This window comes from Ovis aries, chromosome 12, assembly GCF_016772045.2.
Source record: "Ovis aries strain OAR_USU_Benz2616 breed Rambouillet chromosome 12, ARS-UI_Ramb_v3.0, whole genome shotgun sequence".
Taxonomy (NCBI): domain Eukaryota; kingdom Metazoa; phylum Chordata; class Mammalia; order Artiodactyla; family Bovidae; genus Ovis; species Ovis aries.
The window spans coordinates 70,123,967-70,141,290 of NC_056065.1; the positions used below are offsets into that span (position 1 = coordinate 70,123,967).

Genomic DNA, 17,324 nt, shown 5'->3' on the forward strand with positions numbered 1-17,324 from the left:
TTTCCTGCTGGGGACAGCTCAGTGGGCGAGGGGTGCTCGGAGAGGACTTTAGCCTGGAGAAGAATAAGTGGGTCAAAGGCAACTGAGTGAAGGAAAGAAAGTCAGAAAGGAACTGAGCGGGGAAGGCTTGTGGAGCTCCCGAGGCATGAGGGGAGACCTCCCAAAGAAGCTGAAGAACTGGCATGCAGTCGTAAAGGGAGGACCATACAGAGCAAGAAGGAGGACCTGGGTGAAACTGCTTTGGGACTGGATTGAAACTCTGGGTTAAAGCTGAATCCACTCTGGGCAGATCAAGGAAAGGTTTAAAGGTTCTAACCTTAGGAATCACTTTCAGCCCCCAAAACCAGGAGACCAAAAAATGCATTTTCAGAAGAGATGATGGAGAGGCCTTTGGAGTAGAGAAATGTGCTCTCTGGACTTGGGGCTCATCCCTTCAAGAACTGGCTGAATAATCCTGGGCATCCCCCTTCCATTCTCTGAGGCTTGGTCTATAAAACAAAGGGATTGGATTAGACCTCTAGTTCTAAGCCTCAGCAGCCCAGAAGAACACCTACGGAGCCACGAAAAATTCTGATACCTGGGCAACAGCCCAGACAAATCAGATCAGAATCTTTCCAAGAGCAAGTCCAGGCATTGAAATCCCATAAACTGGAGTACTGTACAGATCCAAGTTGGAGATCACCCGAACTATGTGGTCTCTAAAAGCCTCTGTCAGCCCTGCTGTCGTATATTAGGTCTTTAAGGAAAGAAGAGACTGGATGATTGTCAGGCAGTCACCAGCGGAAGCAAGGCATGGACCACATGGCCTCTTGAGATTCCACGGCCCATAACGTTCACAGATTTGAGGCTCCAAGTGAACAAACTTGCTGCCAAGCCCCCACCAGCTATATTTCTCCCCATCAATTCATCCCACAAATACTGAGCACGTACTATAGGCCTAGCCCCGTTCTAGGGGCTGGGGATACAACAGTGAAGGATACAACAGTTCAGCTCTTGGAAAAGACCTGAAATCGCGAAGCTGAAGAGGAGAATGCAGGACGGTGTGGGGAGCAGGAGGGGAAGGGAAGTTGGGGCATCTGAGATTCACACAGAGTTCTCCAGACTGACACACTGTTTCATCAAACGCCTAAGGTTACCAGGGATCTGTTCCTGTTGCCTTAATCCCATCTCCCCTTACTCCCAACCTCCTCCTTCAACTGTGGAGTCATCATATTTGCATTTAGCAAGCCATCTTAGGGTTAGACAAATTCTTTTCCTCCACCCAAAATCCATACTCTCAAATATACACCATGATGTCTTCCCAACTCAGTTTAAGCTCCCCACAGCCTTGAGTCTTTAGGGAGGGTTTGGTGTAGTTTAGAGCATGTGGGCTGCAGACAGGCAGCCTGGAGTCAGATCTTGCCACTGCCTTTTCCCAGAGGTGATCACTGCATGACCTTGGGTACAGTACTTAACGGTGCGCCAGCCGCTCACCTCAGGTCTGCATCTTCAAAACAGGGATTACAGTCTTACCACCTCTCACATTCTTACAAGGAATAAAGTGAATTCCTGAAGGGAAAGCAGTGTGCCCCTGAGCACGCTCCACAGGTGGTAACTGTCACCGTCCTAGAGCCCCAGATACTAAATGAGCTTGTTCTGATCAAACTAATGGCATGACCGGCAAGGTTGTATATTGTGGGGGCATCTGCTGTCTTCCTCCCTTTCCATTTGTGTCTCATACGTTGGTTGGGGGATGCTACATTCAGCTGCAGGTAGATAGATCGAGTCCGAGATTTCAGCAAATTAATTCAGTGGGAGTTCATTGTTCTCTCATAAAGTCCTAATGGGTGTGGGGAAGGGGGTGCTCTGCTCCATGCAGCCGTGAAGGACTGGGGCTTCCTTGGTGGCTCAGACGGTAAAGAATCTGCCTGCAATGCAGGAGACCTGGGCTAAATCCCTGGATCAGGAAGTTCCCCTGGAGAAGGAAATGGCAACTCACTCCAATATTCTTGCCTGGAGAATTCCACGGACAGGGGAGCCTGGTGGGGTACAGCCCATGGGGGGTCTCAAAGAGTCCATGGGACATGACTGAGTGACTAACACTTGCACTTTTGAGATGGGAGAAAATCCTAGAGCCACTTTCTGCCCTTGTTCACAGCACCTTTCGCAGGCTCCTTGTAGCATGCGACTGGGTTCTTACCAGTGGAATGTCAGTGGAAGTGATGCCATTCCCACCCTGATACAAAAGCTCCCAAGTTATATTCTCTTTCCCTTGTTCTGTGTTTCTCTGTACACTTCTCTCTGTCTCGCTTAGCTTGTGTGCTGTGGCTTTGTCAAAGCCCTGGGGTGCCTTGAGCCAGAACCCAATCACATGCCACAAGGAGCCTGGGAAAGGTGCAGTGAAGAAGGGCAGGAGGGGCTTCTTGGATTGTCTCCCGTCTCAAACCCCAGTACAGGCGGGCGTTATCCCATCTGGGGTCTCACTGGGACCAGTGCGCGTGTGCATGGCTCTGCTCCTGTCCTCTGTCCCCTTCTCCTGTTACTTTCCTCCAATCTCTGTTCTCTCTTCAATGGCGTCTACCCGGTGTTGGGCTTCTGTGGTTGCAGACAGGTTGACTGTTTGGCCACTGAGTGCTTCAGTGGAGATACGCTCTAGGGATGGTGATAAAGGATGTTGGGAGGGGAATGGAGTGGGAAATGCCAGTACCAGAGCCTTCCTGAAGGAGGTCTGTGCGTGGTCACCTCTACCCACTTTTTATGAGATCAGAGCATTTGATCCCAGGCCACTGGACTCCCGGGAGCCAGGGAGGGATTTTTAGCCCCTGACACTTTCCCCTGAACAGTAGCTGTCATATCACCTGGAAACTTGATAGAAATACAAATTCTTAGCCCCACCTCTGACTGCTGAATCAGAAAATTGGTTCAGAGAGGTTAGTAACCTGCCAGATTCACACAGCTAGTAAGAGGCAGGACAAAAGCAGTTGAACAAGTCCTTGGATGATTCTTCAAGCCTGAGAATCTGGGCTGTATCCGTGGAGCCCCTGATCAGTTCAGTTCAGTCTCTCAGTCATGTCTGACTCTTTGTGACCCCATGGACTGCAGCATGCCAGGCCTCCCTGTCCATCACCAACTCCAGGAGTTTGCTCAAATGCATGTCCATTGAGTAGGCGATGCCATCCAACCATCTCATCCTCTGTTGTCCCCTTCTCCTCCCGCCTTCAATCTTCCCCAGCATCAGGGTCTTTTCCAATGAGTTAGTTCTTCACATCAGGTGGCCAAAGTATTAGAGCTTGAGCTTGAGCTTCAGCATCAGTCCTTCCAATGAATATTCAGGACTGATTTCCATTAGGATTGACTGGTTTGATCTCCTTGCATTCCAAGGGATACTCAACAGTATTCTCCAGCACCACAGTTCAGAAGTTATCAATTCTTCAGCACTCAGCTTTCTTTATGGTCCAATTCTCACATCCATACATGACTACTGGAAAAATGATAGCTTCGACTATACCGACCTTTGTTGGTAAAGTAACGTCTCTGCTTTTTAATATGCTGTCTGGTTTGGTCATAGCTTTTCTTCCAAGGAGCAAGTGTCTTTTCATTTCCTGGCTGCAGTCACCGTCTGCAGTGATTTTGGAGCCCAAGGAAATAAAGTTTCTCACTGTTTCCATTGTTTCCCCATCTATTTGCCACGAAGGGATGGAGCCCCAGCTGGAGGGCGCCAATAGGACGGTGCCTCACTCTGCCACCCAGTGACCGCAGAGTGAACAGCAAAGGGGACAGACTGGACTGAGCAGGCAGCACTGCTCATACAATCCATCACCGAGGAAACAGTAATGCAAAACACGGGAATCCACGGGCCGCACAGGCTGGTCACCCAAGGCTGCCTTGTGGACAGTTTTATACTTAGAGTCCATCCCAGAGCCAAACCCAAAGTTTGTTTCCAGAAGGGCAAGCCCACCTATGTTTACATTTCATGGGGACCTGGCAGAGTGGGCTGGAAGAGGCCTCGGTGTTCAGACGGTGACCCCATCAGGGGACAGGGGCCAAAAGCTGCTGTCATGCTCAGGGGGTTCCAGGAGAAGCAGAGCCACCTCGTCCCTGGGCGAGCACACAGCTTTATCCAGACCATCTGAGCAAGGCGCTTCACCCAGTTTGGCCCTCCCTGAGTCTCTGCCAGGAGCTTGGGGAGCCAGGAGAGCGGACAAGAGATGACCCCTCAGGGCTCAGTCCCCTGCAGCCTGTGTGACCAGCACTGCAGAGATGGGGCTGCCGCCTGAGCTCAACCAGGAGCTAATGTTCCCTTGCCCCTGACAGTGCTCCAGGGCACTGCTCTGATTTAGTGTCTTTTTAAGGAAGGAGCTGGCAGCTGTGGGGGTCCTGGGGAGGTGGCCAGCTTGCTGGGAAGGCTGTGCTTTTGGTCCTGACATCTGGCTTGCCCTGACTGTGCCCTGGAGACACAGACTCTAAGAGAAGGGGAAGGACGCGGGAACCAGCATCGGTAGGGCGTCCTGTACTGTGTGGGGAACCTGCCATCTCCACCTCATTTAACCCACTGACTCTGAATTCTCAGCATGACCTGCCTCCAGGTAGCCAGCTGGTGAGATCTAAAACCAAGCCTCTGTGTGCTCTGTCCATCTCTCCCAGCTGCCCACTTCCCCACTGCAGCACCCTTCTGGGCTGGCTATCATGCCAGACAGTTCTCAAACCCAGAAACCCATGGGATCCCACAGCAAGAGAGCGTCCTTGCCTAGCTGCCCTGCCCTCAGCTCTCAGGGTCCTCTTTGATGACTCAACAGCAGCGCTGACAACGGAGGATGCTCCAGCCAACTCAGAAACCAGGGACACGGGCCTGTGTTCCCAGCTCAGAGGGAGAGCCTCTCCATCCCAGGACAGACGGGGCCCCTCGTGCCGCCCGGAGCAGTGCGGCCACCTCGAGCCCCCACGTGCAGGTGGCCAGCCAAGTGAACCCGAGCTGAGCCTGGGATGGTTGATGTTGTGTCCAGATGCCCCGCTGTCTCCTGGGTCCATCGGGTAGGCCACAGACACCTCATGCTACAGGTCACTGGAAACCAAGGTAGCTTTTTGTTTTGTTTTTGACAGATCTTGTCTCAGATTTATTTGTTCAGATCCCAAAGGAGGGCACCGGCGCTATACAGACAGCAGCCCAGGGGTCACATCAGCCCTTCTGTCCTCACACTGGCAGATGAAGGTCTCTACTCCAGAGCTTTGGTGCCTGGGCACCCTTGGGAGCCAGAGCTGCAGCCGCAAGTACCCTGGCCTTGGTTGAAGCCTTGGCCTGGGACTTTGGCCAGCAGAGCCCGAGACCCTTGATGATGCGGCCACAGGCACGTTTCCTGAGCTTGGGGTGAGCGGTATAGGCAAGTTGGCTGAGCTTGCGGCTACCGCCCATTGGGATCTTGGGCTTGATTTTCTTGGGCTTCACGAGGTCCTTGACAGCCTCAGCACCTGCACTCGTGGCCTTGGCATTGTTGGGGTCTTCTTCAGGCCCTTCTTGTTGTGTTTCTTGGGGTCCACCACCTAAGAGACTCATATTCTTGTGATCAGGATTTCTGTGCCATTTTCAGGACTGATTGTGCGTGGTGTGGTTCTTGGACTTGGCCACATTTGCATCGGGGCCCGCAGATCCTGAAGCGCCTGGTACCAGACAAGAAAGAACCAAGGTAGCTTTTTGAGATACATTTTCTGCTGCAGACTCTAAACTACATAACCATCACTAAGATAAACACAGGAAAAGTGTGGGTGGGTTTAAAATTCAAAATTTATTCAACATACAGGCGTTATCAAAGAGCCTAACATATTTGAACCTCCAGCTCCCTCTGGGTATCTGACTCAGGAGCAAGTAGGTGTGGCTTGTTCAACTTTATGGCAAAAGATCCCCAGATCTCCAGGTTTGGGAATCACTAATGTGACTGATTTTCTCCTTGAGGAAGTCAACCCTGACTAATCATTGGAAGGACTGTTGCTGAAGGAGAAGCTCCAATACTTTGGCCTCCTGATGCAGAGTTGACCTAATGGAAAAGACCCTGATGCTGAGAAAGACCGAAGGCAAAAGGAGAAGAGGGTGGCAGAGGATGAGATGGTTAGATAGCATCACCGACTCAATGGACATGAGTTTGAGCAAGCTCTGGGAGATGGTGAAGGACAGAGGAACTTGACGTGCCACAGGCCATGGGGTTGCAAAGAGTCAGACACGATTGTGCGACTGAACAGAGCAAGAAGTGTGGCTTATGATCATTGTCATAATTAGCAGCCCAGAGTGTCCACCTGTCTATCTGACTTTCGTCACTGACCCAGATCCTCGCTGCAAGTCTCAGAGGATGGAGCGTACATAGAAAGAGGGCTGCCTTGAGCGCACTAGTGAGTTTACAGGGGGCCCGATGCCCGAGAGCAGTCCAGGCAACTGTCCCATGGGTGCTGAAGGCAGGAGTGCCAGCAACAGGTTGGTGCAGGGGCTAAGAAAGCCAGCCCATGATGCCCGCCAGGCTGACCATCCGTGCCAAAGCCTTAGGGACGTGCCTTCTTCTGGGTCATCCCTCAGGTCAGAGTCTGAGGCTGAGGTTGTGCCTGCCTCTCCCCACTTGGGTTTTATGACCTTCCTTTCCCCAAGGAGGCAGCTCATATGAGGCAAGGGAGAGGCCTGCCTTGCGAATCTATCCTAGTCCCAGCTCCATTTTTTTATAGCTACGCAACTTTTGGCAAGGCTGAGCCTGAGTTTACCTCTCTGCAAAATGGCTGCGATCAGTGAGGCTTCAGAGTTTATTATAGGAGGCGCTTGGGGCCCTAAGAAAGGAGAGGCTGAGATACTGTCAGCAAGCACATGTACACTGTTTTGCTTAGATGATAGGCTTGTTGGGGGTGGGTTGGGGAACGGGGAGCCGGCCAGGGTGATGCTGAAGTCTCACGCAGCATCTCTTGGTGCTCCCAGGGTTACAGGAATCAAAACCGGCCTCTCCCATGTGGTGACCGTGGATGACCGTGGTCAGATGAGATCATGCCGTGAAGCCCTTTGGGAACTGTAATGCTCTCAGCAGATGGGGTATGTTACTGTCTCCTCCTCTGGAAGGACCTTAGCCCTTCAGTCGGGAGCCTGACCAGCATTGCTTGCTGATGGATCAGTGATGCTCCTGTGGACCCTTCTGCAGTGAGGCCTTCAGTGAGCTTTTTCCCAGCTGTGGATGATGCCCCAAGTGGTTCTCTGGCTCCTTCTTAAGCTGGAGGCTTGGATGTATCCTCCAAGCCCCCTCCCACCCCCCGAACTTGTTTACTGGAGGAATTTCTTCACGTAGGAGCAGCCCAAGCAGTCCTCCAAATAAGTGATAAGAACCTGCAGAGGCAAAGATGGCCAGTTGCTTTCACAAGCAACCCACCTGCACAAACAGTGGTTTGCTTGTGAAAAATTCCATGGCAGCATCCTGGGTCTAAAGAATCAATTTCTGGGAGTGAGCTGGAACAACCCATGAGGTTTTTTCTTTCGGTTTTTTTTTTTTTTTCATCGCAAGCATCCCTGATTATTGTTATACAAACTGAATTTGAGTTTTGGAAAAGGTGTTTCATGGGCTCTGGTCCCCTGCCCAGCTAGAGTTCCTGTAAACCCTTCAAATTCAGGAGAATCTTTCCCAATTTTAAAGTGCTCACTTGTTCCTAGGAGGCGATGAAGTGATAGGAACACACCAAATATACCAACCACATATTCCTTTTGGGGAAGTCAGCTGAGCTAGTGCGGAAGGGAACTCAAGAATAAAAACAGCACTGGGGAGGTAGGGTTTCAAATGCATTTGCTAAGGGCAGAGCTTTTTCCCAGGGCAGCTTTTGCTAAGCTCTTGTTTGGAGAAGACAGAAAACTCGGGAGAGGTCCCACAGGGGCCTGGAGATGCTCCTGCCAGACGCAGCTCCAACAGCAGCTCGGCTCAGAGCCTTCCCCAGCCCCACCCAGAGTTCATCCTCGCTAATGTGCCTCAGCACTGGGCTCAGATCCCCTCCTCAGCACTTTCTCACCATTTAAATTCTCCGTATGTCTGTCCCCACCAGACTGCCAGACCCAGCAGCAGGTCTTGCTTGGCTCTTCTACCCTGGCCCGAAATTACTGTTCAATGTTTGTTGAATGAACAAACGAATAAACCCCATAATTAACCTGTGAGACAGAAACCCAGGGAAGATCTTGAATTTTAAGAGGTAATTTAAAGAAGAATTAAAAAATGGAAGTCCTAATCATACAATTCATTGTCCTTATGAATAATACAGAGAAAACATAAACAGGCAGAGGAAGGGTTGGGCGAACCCATGCTTGATAGTTCTAGAAGTGAATACGTAATTCCGGGAAGTGGTTGTCTTGTATGAGTCTGACCCAACGTGGCCATGCCAGGATCACTAGGTAACTCCTAGAACGTAAAAAGTAAGCCCACAAACATCTCTTTCTCTCCTTTCATTTATTTATTTATTTTTAATTTCCTAGTCGCATCGTGCTTGCCTGCAATGGAAGCATGGAGTCTTAACCGCTGGACCGCCAGGGAAGTCCCTTTTCCCCGCCTTTACTTGCTCAGGAGGCCTTAGCATCAAGCCCAGGAGTTTGGCCTGTTGAAAGTGCTGGACTTTGTGCCCAGACTCTGGGACAGAGTCTCTTCTCTCCTTTGCTACCTTTTCTCCAAAACAAGGAAGTGTGTTGCTTGCTTGCCATCCTCGATTCATGGTGATCAGGATGCTGCGGAAACCAGATGTACGTTGATGCCGTCTTCACCGGGGAGAAAGCTACTTTCCTAGAGGCTGGTTTTTCCAACCCTCCTTTCCTAGAAGCAAAGTCCACTGCCCCCATCTCAGATCCACCCTGTTCTCTGAAGTGGTCCAAAAGCAAGGGGAAGGGAGGAAGATAAACACTTGATAGGGAAGAGCAACAGCTGACTCTCCAGGGACCGGCCCGGCCCGCCCCGTGTCTCCCATGGGAGCTCGAGTTGTTTCTGCACAGGTGCCCAATGCCGTGTGTCCTGCGCAGGCTGGAGATGGGCCAGCAGTGCCATCTGCATGCCTCCCCTCCATGGACACAAATGCACCTGCCGGGCTCAGAGCCATCCAGACGGTTAAGAAACCCAATCTCTACCTTGTTCCTCTTCACAGGGAAAAGACAGAAGCCTCCCCTCTGGATCATGAAAGAAACAGCCAGGTCCTGTTTCCAGTGAGGCTGGAGGAAGGGTTTCTGGGGCAACCTAGGGGAGCAGGTACGGGGTTCAGGGGGAGAGGCTGAGCTGGGGGAGACCCCCCCTAAAGAGGCACTGTGCGCTCAGCCCACCCAGGGAAGCGAGATCAGAGGGAGCTTCTGTAGGGTGGGAGCTCTCAAAGTGTGGGCCCCAGACCTGCTGCAATGCATCACCTGGGAGCTTGTGAGGGACACCAGTCCTCGGGCCCCACCTCGCACCTGCAGAATCAGAACCTCTGGGGGTGGGCCACAGCACGCTGGGGTTTACCAAGGACCCTCCCCAGGGGATTCGGAGGCAGGCCCAAGTTGCTGAGTGTCCGGATCAGGCCTACTGGGAGAGTGAGCCCTGGTGTGGGAGGCGGGGCCTGGGGCCTGGGGACTTCAGAGCAGCTCCGCCCATCTGCCCCAGGGTGTTGTACAAAGAGGATCCTTTTCTAGGAGTGCCGGCAGGTGGAAAGGGTGTGGGAGCCTGCCTGAGAAACAGGTGACCGGGAGAAATGCTGAGTAAAGTCCCCTGTTGAAGGAGGCTCATCTTCCAGGTGCAGACAAGTGTTCAGCCCAACTTGGAGAGTGCGTTTCCATGAGTCCTCTGGTAAACCCGGTTTAGAGACTAACACTGCTGCACATCCTTTTGCCCAACATAAAAAAAGAGCTTCGTTCCGCACAGGCCACTACTTCTTGATATTTGGTCGGCAGGAGTGGAGAAGGGTGAGAGTCCACTGCCGAGCTGTGAGGGGTCAGTGGAAGGATGCCTACTGTTGGGACATCGGGCTGAGTCTAGAACAGCGTGGCCCGAGGGACCCAGAGGGGCACGGGAGCAGCCTCCAGGGAAGAATCACTGAGCTGGGCTCCATTTTACAGAGATTGTCCAGGGCAGTTGGGAGGAGTCAGGACATTCACCACCCATCCCATTATTGGGCTTGGAAGCGTCACTAGAAGGTGAGAGATTGCTGTTGCCCTGTTAGGTGCTGCCCAGAGCTGGGAGTGGCGGGACACACACTCGTGTGTGCGCGTGTGCACGTGTGTGTGTGTTTGGGTTAAAGTAGCTCTTGCTGGCTTGGATATGGCTGAAATAAACCAGCACATCCTATGCCCCACCCCACAAACACACACTGCCATCCCCAGTGAAATTTTGGCAGTGAGTCTGAAACAGTACAACCTAGACAGCATATTAAAAAGCAAAGCTATTACTTTGCCAACAAAGGTCCATCTAGTCAAAGCTATGGTTTTTCCAGTAGTCATGTAGGGATGTGAGAGCTGAACTATAAAAGAAAGCTGAGCACCAAAGAATTGATGCTTTTGAACTGTGCTGTTAGAGACTCCTGAGAGTCCCTTGGACTGCAAGGAGATCCAACCAGTCCATCCTAAAGGAGATCAGTCCTGGGTGTTCATTGGAAGGACTGATGTTGAAGCTGAAACTCCAATACTTTGGCCACCTGATGCAAAAAACTGACTCATTTGAAAAGACCCTGATCCTGGGAAAGATTGAAGGCGGGAGGAGAAGGGAACGACAGAACGACAGAGGATGAGATGGTTGGATAGCATCACCAACTCAATGGACATGAGTCTGAGTAAACTCCTGGAGTTGGTGATGGACAGGGAGGCCTGGCGTGCTGCAGTTCATGGGGATGCAAAGAGTCGGATTCTGAGCGACAGAGCGGCACTGAATTTAAGCACTTTATGAGATGACCAGTAGAGGGCGTCCTCTCCCCAGTTTGAGGCAGAACCGGCCCTCCCTGCCCTGTGCCCGGTGCGGGTCTGGCAGCCAGGTTCTCACCGTTAAGGAAAAGATAGATTTACTCGGAGGTAAAAGAGACAGGAGCCTAAAGCAAAGTGACTTCAGGGACACAGGGAGAAAAGCCTCGCCTCCAGACAACGGAGATTGAGGCTTATCTATTTAAAATGCAAATATAACCCAGGATTACACTTCAGGGCTTCCTGTCTCATTGAGATGGAGTTGAGAGGGTTTTGACAAACCAGGAGAGGGTGAGGGCGTGCTGGGCTGGGCGCAGAGGCACAGCGGCGTAAAACAATGAAATTGGGGTCTCAAAGGCAAGTATCACAACCCTCCTCCATTCCAAAGAAGGGAAAACCCTTGTGTGCTTCCCACAGTAAGAGCTGAGAGAACCACGGAGGGGTGCCGCCTCCTTGGGGGTCGGTGGTCAATTGCATATGGACAGTCTGGATCAAGTGCTGTGGACCCTGATGGTTTTTCCTGTCTTTGAGCATTTTGAGGTCAGGACACTGCTTCATATTTCCAGTTCCTGGTGTAGACTCTGACACAATTGTAAATGCTCTGTAAATGCTAAGTGAACAAATGAATGGCCACGAGTAAGGAACCATTAGGTCAGTTATAGTGTATCAGCCTTATTGGAATATTACACAATGATTTAACAATATAGAAATCAAATCATTATGTTGTTCACCTTAAATACAATGTTATATGTCAATAATATCTCAATAAAACTGGAAAAAAAAATAAAATGGTTACAAAGGCCATGTAGCAAAATGGGAAGTGCTTATGATATTGAGTATACAAATTGCTTTATGTCTGTGGACAATTACTCATGATGTGAATTGAAAGGGAACAAGGAGAAATGAAGAGTTGTGGATGGGCAGTGGACTTGTCAGTAGCTTCCTTCCTAGTTTGTGATTTAATCTCCTTTGTTGTGGGTTGTGCAATACACATAAAAACCATTTTTTTCCTGCCCACAAGAACGTCTCAGTTTTGTTCTTTGGTGCCAAAGTATGTTGACTCCTATCGTGTTTGCTCAGATCTCTCTCTCTCCAGAACTCATTAGCTTCATGTGCTGGTCACAATGTCCAGCACTGCACCCACTTGCACACAGAAGAGATCCTTTGCATATTAATAATTTTACTGGCAACTGCTATGAATAACATGAAATTCAAACACTTAAACTTCAGTTCCCCCAGTCAACTGCTTCTCAAGTGTTATCTATAGTAAGTCCCTATTTATACTGTCAGTGAGAATAATAATGCGTCTCATTTGTTCAGAAGTGACCTTCTACATAAATTTAATCCTCACCACAAACCTACAAGCAAGGAAATGTTATCCCATCTTGTAAAGGAAGAAACAGAAATTCAGAGGGTTTCTATTACTGCTGCAAGACTATCAGCAGTTGGGTTTCATCATACCTAAGACTTTAGGCTCCCAACAGCTGCTCTTGTTTTAACCCAACATACCCTAATGGATGCTTTCAAAGGGCTCACAGCACTGCAGAGGCAATAACACAATGCACATCAGTAATATAGTCTAGACATCCCGGGCAGTCCAGTGGTTAAGAATCTACCTGCCAATGCAGGAGACACAGGTTCGATCCCTGTCTGGGGAGATCCCACAGGCCTCGGAGCAACTAAGTCTGTGTGCTACAACTACGCAAGCCCAGGAACCTGGAGCCTGTATTCTGCAACAAGAGAAGTCACCTCAATGAGAAGCCTGCGCACTGCAACCAAGAGTAGCCCCTACTCTATGCAACCAGAGAAAGCTCGTGCAGCAATGAAGACCAATTGCAGCCAAAAATTTAAAAAAAAAAAACAAATTTAAATATGGTCTAACTGTACCAAAAAAGTGTTATGCATAATAGTAGCAAGCACTGCGTAGGTTTGGATGTGATGAATCTATGCCCAGGGTAGTGTCCTCAGGGACTCCTCTAATACTGAGCTGCTGACTGTTTAATGGGGATGCTTTGTCCATCCAAAATCCCACCCCAGCTGATGATCTGGAATTCACCTCTTGGTTTTTGGTGAAAATATGTTTGAAGAGTCAAATATGTTTGGTGATGGACAGGGAAACCTGGCATGCTGCAGCCCATGGGGTCGCAGAGTCGGACACAACTGAGCGACTGAACTAATGTTTTGAAGGATTGGGCTTTTGACTGAAAAAGAGGTCATTGTCACTGTCAGTTTTACTCTTACGCATTATGAGGCTTTATGAAAATGTACTCTGTCCATTAATCTCAGGGGGTTGGGGCCACTTCAGTCCCTGGAGGAAGCAGATGTTTTCCTGAGGAAGAGATGTCTGCTTAAGCGGCATGTGTCAGACAAAACCTAGAGGCTGCAACCGGAAATCAAGTGTCTCCCCCACTGTGGACAGTTCTCTTTCCAGTCAACATTTCATCAGGGACTTAAAACAATAGCAATGAAGTGCAAATGAATTCATGAGACAGGACTAGACAGAGGCTTGACCTGTCATTTGTCTCAGTGGGGCGTGAAGTTCATAGACTTTACCTTATGAGTCATTTCCCCCTCTCTCCTGAATTCCCTTGGTTTCTCAAGGCTTTAGGGCCTCCAGGCCCATGTCCTCCTCCTCCTGATTCAAACCTGTTCACAGGATATCCATAGATCTCAGTACAGATTTAAGCCGAGGTCAGTGCACCTTGAATCTTCTCTCTTTACGGACCCAAAGGTATTGTATCTCCTCTGAGAAGTTATAGAAGCGTTTTCCATGCTCAGGATGGTGGTCACCTACAAGAATGAATGACTGGTTCCACCTGCAAAGAGTGGGTGGGGACAGGCATCTTGGTCCCAGAAGCTGAGGTTAGGCAGGCAGGTTACAGAAGAGCTGATTTCAGAAATGTGCCCCGTAGCTGTGTACCTTTGCCTGCGGTGGAATATGAGAATGGTACGTTTTTTTCTGAATGGAAGTCTTTCGTTTTACTGAAAATCTAAATGTAATTTTGGTGCTTCTCAATAGGATCTAAGAAAGGGCTTAACAATTTCCCCGATGGTTAAGCATCTGCTGGGCAATGCAGGAGACACGGGTTTGATCCCTGGTTGGGGAACTAAGATCCCACGTGCTGTGGGGAAACTAAGCCCGCATGTCACAGCTAGAGAGGCCGGGTGTTGCAGCAAAAGACCCAGCATGCCAAAACTAAGGCTTGATGAAGCCAAATAAATCACTAAGGGCTTAGATGCTGAAGTCCCTGCTTACTACAGGTCAACTGATAAAAACACCCAGTTCTGCCTTTCTTTCTCACGGGTTTTTCTGTCTCCAACGAGTCTCCTTTCTTCTGCCTGGTCATTAGAGACCTTTGATCCTTGACCCCCCTCTTACTTTCTGCCCTTTTTAAAAAAAAAAAAATTGGGAAGTATAATCGCTTTGGGCTTCCCTGGTCACTCAGTGGTAAAGAATCCAGCTGCCAATGCAGGAGATGTGGGTTCGATCCCTGGGTCAGGAAGATCCCCTGCAGAAGGAAATGGCAACCCACTCTAGTAGTCTTGCCTGGAGAATCCCATGGACAGAGGAGCCTGGTGGGCTACAGTCCACGGGGTCTCAAACGAGTTGGATACAACTTAGCAATTAAACAACAACAAATAACTGCTTTACAATGTTCTGTTAGTTTCTGCTGTAAAACAAAGAGAATCAGCAATATGTATACATATATCCCCTCCCTCTGGGACCTGCTCCCCTCCCCATCCCACCCTTCCAGGTCATCACAGAGCACCAACATGAGCTCCCGGTGTTACGCAGCAGCTTCCCACTATCTGTTTTACACATGGGGGTGTATGTGTGTCGATTCCCACCTCCCAGCTCATCCCACACATATCCACTCTTCTTTTTTTCTCACACTGTCAATTGTTGATTGAAAGTCTCTTCTCTAGAACAGTGATTCTCAAAGTGTGATTGGCAGAAACTTGAGAGTCCCCAAGACCTTTACAGGGAATCCATGTCAAAACTCTTATAATAATACAAAGAAGTTATTTACATTTTTTTACTGGGTGACATTTGCAAATGTAGTGATGTATATAACTGCTGGCATCTTAGCCCAAAAAGGGCTGTGACATCAAACCATACTACTGGTGGCCACTGGATTTTTCACTACCATGCCTTTGTTTTTAAAAAAGTTTTTAAAAAAGTCAGTTTTACCTAAGAATGTCCTCAATGAAGGAACAAGCTATTGTATCCCAGTCCTCGGGTATGTGACTTTTTAATATTTTGGGATGACACTGGAAGTATGCATAACACACTGCCATACACCAAAGTATGAGGGCTGTTTAGAGGGAAAGCCTACGTATAATTATTTGAGTCACAGGCTGAACTACCGCCTGAATTTACAAGCATTTTCACTTGAAATAATGACTGATGTAAATTACAGTTACCCAGACTTGGGCATTTGGCAGGTATTTTCTTAAGAAACCACAAAGTGAGTCACTTCAAGAAACAATTGGCAGAATTTTTTATACAGTGGTAAGAACCAAGTTTTCAAAGTAAAATTAGCATTTTGGAAATCCCGCATCTGCCAAAACAAGATTTAGAATTCATATATGGGCTTGACTGCTTCCCAATACTTGAAAGGCTTTTTAATGAGATCAGAGGTGACTTGTCTGGCATCATATGAAGAAATAAATCAATATTTGGAAAAGCTGCACACTTCAGTGAAATCCTATTTTCCAAATGCATAATATTATGAAATATTTTTACAGAACAAGAGAGAGCGTTAGCTTTTAATGTAACAAAGTAGGAACTCTGGTTTCAGATTTCACAGCAACTAACCTTTAAGATCGGAAAAGGCAATGGCATTCCACTCCAGTACTCTTGCCTGGAAAATCCCATGGACGGAGGAGCCTGGTAGGCTGCAGTCCATGGGGTTGCTAGGAGTTGGACACGACTGAGCGACTTCACTTTCACTTTTCACTTTCATGCACTGGAGAAGGAAATGGCAACCCACTCCAGTGTTCTTGCCTGGAGAATCCTAGGGACGGGGGAGCCTGGTGGGCTGCCGTCTCTGGAGTCGCACAGGGTTGGACACAACTGAAGCGACTTAGCAGCAGCAGGAACCTTTAAGACACTACCAATTCAGATTTTGGTATAGTATTAAGGAATACCCACAATTATCTGAAAAGACTAGTGAAATACTTTTCCCTTTCCAAGTCCATATACGTGCTAGGCTTTTCTTCAAAGGTCAAAATAGGGAATCTTTACAGTTTGAATGAAGAATCTAAGAATCCAGCTATCTTCTATAACACTAGACATTAGAGAGTTTTGTATTCTTTAGAGTCACTTGTCTCACTTCCTTTGTTTTAGAAAAGTTATTTTCATAATAATGAAATTTATGTCGATATAGTTTTTTTTTTTTTTTATCACTCCTTATAGTGGCAATAGTTTGTTAATTCTTTTTGCTGTATTCCATCCTATGAGTATACCACAGTTTATCCACTCTCCCAAAGATGTACCTGAGTACCTTCCAGGTTTGGGCCAAATACTGCTGCTATGAACATTCTTATAAAAAATATTTACATTCTCATAAATAACTGTTTACATTCTTATAAAGAGCAGGAATTGTGATACATTCTGTGAAAGTGCATATCAAGAGGGTTTAACCTAATGGATAGGGCAGGAGAAACTTTCTGAGGATGTGAAAGTTGAGTTAGGGGCAGTTCAGTTCAGCCAGAAAGAATGGTATTTACTGACACCCAGAGCAAGAAGAAGATTCAATTAGAGAACTCCTTTAGAGCAAGAATGTCTAGAAATATGTGGGACCCATGCAGTGGGCCTCCTTCAGCGTGCCCTCAGAACCTGTTGCCGTCTACTCCATCCTCTCTGCCCTTCCCACTGTCCAGCCCCCTCCTCCTGTTTCTGGCTTCCAGGCTGGAGGAATGATTTCTGAGGCTCCAGATTGGTAACTACGGAAGGCAGAGATCCTCTGTGGGAGACAGAAGATGAGAGTGGCCCTGGGGAGCTCTGTGATTGCAAAGCCCCAGATTCTTCTGCTGGTGAAATACTTTTTTTTTTTTTTTTAAATTTTTATTTTTATAGTTATTTTTAAATGAACAGTTTTGGTTTTGTTTTTAATATGATTCACGTTGACATATAACTCACAAAACAGAAGTTCTTTGGGATCCTCAAGGATTTTTAACTGTGTAAGAATTCTGAGATCAAAACCTTAGGGAGGGACTTCCCCGGTGGTCCAGTGGCTAAGTCGCTACACTCCCAATGCAGGGAACTCAGGTTCAAGCCCTGGTCCGGGAACAGGATCCCACATGCCGCGTCTAAGACCCATCACAGCCAAACAATTAAAAAATTAAAAAATAAAAACTTTGGGAGTCTCTGCTGTAGATTAATATTTTATCTGGCTTCTAGTCTTCATTACAATTTCCTTAACAGATAGTAACCTAT

The 17,324-nt window shown here is 48.4% G+C and overlaps 1 long non-coding RNA gene across 1 annotated transcript; it reads left to right on the forward strand.

The window, feature by feature from the left end:
- The first annotated feature begins 4,429 nt into the window (after positions 1 to 4,429).
- Positions 4,430 to 11,902, forward strand: LOC132657527 (uncharacterized). Its single transcript, XR_009595871.1, has 2 exons — positions 4,430 to 5,660; positions 8,453 to 11,902. It is a non-coding gene; the product is annotated as an uncharacterized LOC132657527 (long non-coding RNA).
- Positions 11,903 to 17,324: the final 5,422 nt, after the last annotated feature.